At 37.8% G+C, this 5,692-nt stretch overlaps 1 long non-coding RNA gene across 1 annotated transcript in view; it reads right to left on the bottom strand.

The window, feature by feature from the left end:
- Positions 1 to 3,891: 3,891 nt before the first annotated feature.
- Positions 3,892 to 5,692, bottom strand: part of LOC131989693 (uncharacterized) — a 3,023-nt gene continuing 1,222 nt past the window's right edge. Inside the window, exons 2-3 of the long non-coding RNA XR_009395974.1 lie at positions 5,343 to 5,632; positions 3,892 to 4,407 (exon numbers count right to left, since the gene is read on the bottom strand). This is a non-coding gene — a long non-coding RNA (uncharacterized LOC131989693). The remainder of the gene's footprint in view (positions 4,408 to 5,342; positions 5,633 to 5,692) is intronic.

The following is a 5,692-nucleotide window of genomic DNA, read 5'->3' as shown; positions in this document are numbered from 1 at the left end:
CTGCATTTGCTGCATCCTGGGCCCTGTCCATCCAGCTGAGGCCTACTGCTATTGCTGCATCCTGGGCCCTGTCCATCCAGCTCTGAGGCTGACTACTGTTGCTGCATCCTGGAGCCTATCCTTCCAACTCTGAGGCCTACTGCTGCTGCTTCAACCTTGGGCCTACCCATCCAGCTCTGAGGCCTACTGCTATTGCTGCATCCTGGGCCCTGTCCATCCAGCTCTGAGGCCTACTGCTGTTGCTGCATCCTGGAGCCTATCCTTCCAACTCTGAGGCCTACTGCTGCTGCTTCAACCTCGGGCCTACCCATCCAGCTCTGAGGCCTACTGCTATTGCTGCATCCTGGGCCCTCAAACTCCAAAAAGGGTATTTCTAGTAATAGATGCATGAAAAGAGGTCTGCTTCTTCTTCTTTTATTGATATCTGGAAACATACAGCCTAATCCTGGGCCGGATATTTCTACCTGTAATACTCCTGCTGATTTTAAAAACAGGACAGGGCTGGGTATTATCCATTTAAATATTATATATATATTATATATTATATATATTATATAAGTGTGCTCCCTAAAATTGGCTCCCTTCGCATCTGGGCCAAATCAACAAATGCTGACGTTATCATCTTGTCTGAAACCTGGCTTAGTAAATCAATCCCTGATGATGATATTTCTTTAAATGGGTACAATGTTTTCAGAGCTGACCGCCCAAAAAGAGGTGGGGGCATTGCAATTTTTGTTAAGTCAAAATTCTCTGTTAATGTCTTAGTGTCTGTATCAGTCGTCAAGCAATTTGAATTTCTGGCCCTAAATGTCGAAGTATTTAAAGGATTTAGCATCACTATTGTTGGTTGCTACAGACCCCCATCAGCTGTTGCTGAGGCACTTTCTGCACTGACCCAGTTGATAGGTAAATTAAATTATAACGAAATCATTGTGTCCGGAGACCTAAATTGGGACTGGTTAAAACCTACTTCTGACGATTTAAAAGTTGCATGCATCTCTCTTAACCTCACTCAGATTATTGGGAGCCCTATGCACCGAAACTCCAAATTCCCAGATAAGTCATCCCTAATTGATCTGTTCTTAACTAATGTCCCACACAAATACTCGATGACAGGTGTTTTTGCGAATGATATAAGTGATCATTGTGTGATTGCTGCTGTCCGAAATACCAAGGTTCCCAAATCTAAACCTCGTTTTGTGGCCAAACGAAATCTGAAGGCCTTTGTTGAACAAGGTTTTGTCCATGATCTTTATCACTGTGATTGGGAGCGAATTGTCTTAATTAATGATGTGAAGACTACTTGGAAATTTTTCTGTGACAGCTTCACTTACACTGTGGATAAACATGCACCCTTTAGAAGGTGTAAGGTGAAGGGGAGGGATAACCCCTGGTTTACACCTGATCTAGGTAATTTATTCCATGAGCGAAACCTAGCTTGGGCTCAGGCAAGGAAAACAGGGCTGGAGACTGATTGGCTCACTTTTAGACAACTACGAAATAGATTATCTTTCCTTATAAAAAAGGCCAAGTCAGATTTTTATCTCTCTACTACAGCCGAAAATTTAAATGACCCCAGGAAATTCTGGAAAGTAATTAAATCCATCTCGGCCACTGGCACTCATTGTGAACTTCCTCCCTGTATTATTAACATCGACTCCTCCGTTGTTTCAGATAGGGCTTCTTTGCTTGACTGTTTTAATAAGCATTTTATTCAGTTTTTATTATTTAATAATTTTAACTATATTTAGTCATACAGTTGCAGGCCCACTGTTCCATTTTACCTTGTTTTCACTTGAAGAAGTCCAAACAGCTCTGGTATCACTTGACTCCACAAAATCTGCCGGCCCAGATAAATTGGAACCCTATTTTTTAAAATTAGCAGCTAATATTATTGCTAAACCCCTCCAACATATTTTTAACCTCACTCTTACAACAACTAAAATCTGGAAGACCGCTCACGTCCTCCCTCTACCTAACTAAAATCTGGAAGACCGCTCACGTCCTCCCTCTACCTAAAGGGGGAGATCCCACCTCCCTTAACAACTATAGACCGATTTCCAAGTTATGCATTTTGTCCAAGGTCCTTGAAAGACTTGTAAATGATCAGTTAAAGGACTTCCTGCATACAAATAACATTCTCTCTCCATATCAGTCTGGATTCAGGAAACAGCACAGCACCATTACAGCTTCCCTTAAAGTCACAAATGACATTTTAGAGTCACTAGATCATAAAAACTTTTGCACAGCTCTCTTTGTTGACCTTTCCAAGGCTTTTGACACAGTGGACCATCACATCTTGGAAAAACGTTTGTCAGACATTGGGTTGTCCAAACAAGCTGTTGGTTGGTTTGCAAATTATCTGTCCAACAGGTGTCAATGTGTCTACCATGATGGCTGCTCTTCCAGTATTTTAAATGTCTCTTCTGGTGTTCCTCAGGGCTCGGTCTTGGGTCCAATTTTATTCAGTATCTATGTTGATGTGCTGGGTCGAAATGTTCCCAATGCCAAGTTTCATTTCTATGCCGATGATACGGTTTTATATTGCTGTGGTTCAACTCTAAATCAAGCCTTTGACTATTTGCAGACAGCTTTTAATCTTTTGGAATCCCAACTGATCGACCTGAAACTTGTTTTAAATGTCTCTAAAACTAAACTAATGATGTTCACCAACGGCAGGAAGGTCAGTGATCCTCCACCCAGCATATTTTCCTTGCAGGGAAACCAGATTGAGTTGGTTACACATTACAAGTACTTGGGAATTTTAATTGATGACCGCCTAACTTTTAAAACCCACACTGAGAGCCTCATCAAAAAGCTGAAAGTTAAGCTGGGCTTTTTCTTCAGGAACAAGTCATGTTTCTCCTTTGCTGCAAGGAAAAAAATAGTTTCTGCTACCTTTCTCCCTGTGCTTGACTATGGTGATCTGTTGTATATGCATGCCCCTGTACATTGTCTTCAATCCCTTGATACTGTGTACCATGGTGCCTTGAGGTTTGTTACAGGCTGTAAAGCTCTCACACATCACTGCTCCTTATATGCCCAGGTTGAGTGGCCGTCGTTAGCCGCTCGCAGGTGAACTCACTGGCATTGTTTAATTTATAAGGCCATTCTAGGTTTACTCCCCACATACCTGTGTGACTACATTAACAGGACCCATAGCACCTACAGTCTTCGTTCCAACGATACATACCGGTTGGCTGTTCCCAAAGTCCGCACCGTACTCGGTAAACAGGCTTTTATGTATCGGGCTCCCTCATCCTGGAATCTGCTCCAGAGCAGTCTCAATCTGCAGGACCTTATTACGGTCACATCCTTTAAAAAACTCTTGAGAGATCTGGAAGCAGACTCGTATCGCCTTTGCACTTGTTTTTTATGTCTGTTTTTATTGTCTGTTCTTGTCATGATGTACTGTCTGTCTTATTGTTGTAACTTTTAACCCTGCTGCTGCCTTGGCTATGCTTCCCCTGAAAAAGAGGTCTTTGTGTCTCAGTGGGACCGACCTGGTTAAATAAAGGTTAAATAAAAAACAAAAAACAAACAAATCTAGATCCAATAATTAAACTGCAGAAAAGAGCTATCAGGATAATAAATTAGGTTGGATACCGTGATTCTACAAATCAGCTTTTTATAAGATCTAAGTCTAAAATGATCAAGGGTTAGAATGAAATTTGATTGAATTAATTTTTCAGTTTAAGGTATCATGTGTTTTGTAACAATGTGAATTATTCAGTTAATGTAATGTATATAATGTATACATATAGATGGTACAGGAGAGGCAAAAATAAGCCTTTAGTGGGGCTTCAGCCTATTCCTTTTTCGGTTGCTGTCTGATGGATTCTTTTGTAAAAACATGATTTGTTTTTTTGTAACCAAAATAAAGCATTCATTCATTCATATTTATTTTTGCATTTATTAAAAATGAATTATTTTAACATACCTACATTCGTTTTTGCAAAAAAGGATGAATACATTTATAAAATGAATTCAAAATAAAATTTAGCAAATACATTAAATTATTAAGGTCAATAATAATTCATGCAAAGGTAAATAAATACATGAGTTGGTAGATTTGATGGCATATTAATATATTTGTTGTAGCAGCTTCTGTCCTCTAGATTAATCTGTTACTTTATGAACAGCAGCAGGAAACTAAACTCGGTTTCACTTCTTCATTCTGTTTGTCCTCCTGTCTCACTGTCTCAGGACCCTTTGTCCCTCGGTAGAGTCCCTTCACACGTCCTGCAGGTTCAGTCCTCTTGACCAGTCGGTCCGGTCTCTACAGGTCTCTACGGGTGCCTCAGGTCCCACAGGTACCACAAGTCTCTACGGTCCAACAGGTCCCACAGGTCTGAACCAGCAGGATCCCAACGTCCAGAGCGGGACGGACAGAGACAAACAGAGAGACTGAAAGACAAGGAGACAGACAGAGACATATAAAGTTTGAGAATATTACAGGATGAATATTTTATTATTATTATTTTTCTTATCTGGAAACATTTATTTATATATTGTAGTATACAAACTTATTTTAAATATATTTTAAATATTTATATATATTGGTATATATCTATATCTATCTATCTATATATATTGGTATATATCTATATCTATATATATATATATATATATATATATATATATATATTTATTCATATATTGTAGTGTATATATATATACACACACACACAAACACGTGTATATATATCAACTTATATTCTTTTTTTTTCAACATCTGGAAACATGTATTTATAAATTGTAGTCTATATTTTATTTTACATTATTTCTTATCTAAAACCTTAAATCTGGAAACATTTATACAAATTCAACTTATATTACTATTTCTTCTCATCTGGTAACATGTATTATATATTGTCATCTATATATTTATTATTATTATTTTTCTTTTAAAAAATTATATATATATATATATATATATATATATATATAATTATTTTTCTTATTTTAATTATCTGGAATATTATTTATAAATTGTAGTATATATATTTATTTTATATCTTTATTATGATTATTTTTCTTATCTGGAAACATGCATTTATATATTATAGTATATATATTTCTATGATTATTAATGTACTAAAATTACACACTGTACATTTATTTGTTATTGTTTATTTATTTTTAGATTTTTATTATTTCCACTTAATTTGGCTGCATATGCTGATCTGACTGTTTAATAATGAAGGAGACGTGGGAAAGTCTTAAAAAATAGATTATTTCATGACTATCTTTGATAATATTGACTGATGATAATGACAAGTGTCCATTTATTACACTTATTATGATTATTAGAATTTTTGAATAATTACTCTTTTACTCACTTATAAAAACACAATGTGTGTCTGTCGTCCAATCGGCTGTCAGTGCTGCTACAGGAGGGCGGCCCTTTCCTCCAACAGCCAATCAGCTGTCAGTGCTGCTACAGGAGGGCGGGCCTTTCCTTCAGCAGCTAATCAGCTGTCAGTGCTGCTACAGGTCCTTTCCTCCAGCAGCCAATCAGCTGTCAGTGTTGCTGCAGGAGGGCGGTCCTTTCCTCCAGCAGCCAATGAGCTGCGACCCTGCTGGCGTAGATGACATAAGACCAGGCAAGCAGGACGAGAACCAGCAGCACCTGACAAAAAACAGCACAGAAAAATTACCTTATTAATATCCTATTAAATGTACCAAACAA

The sequence above is a fragment of the Centropristis striata genome, chromosome 17 (assembly GCF_030273125.1).
Source record: "Centropristis striata isolate RG_2023a ecotype Rhode Island chromosome 17, C.striata_1.0, whole genome shotgun sequence".
Taxonomy (NCBI): Eukaryota; Metazoa; Chordata; class Actinopteri; order Perciformes; family Serranidae; genus Centropristis; species Centropristis striata.
This window is presented reverse-complemented; position numbering and strand designations above follow the sequence as displayed.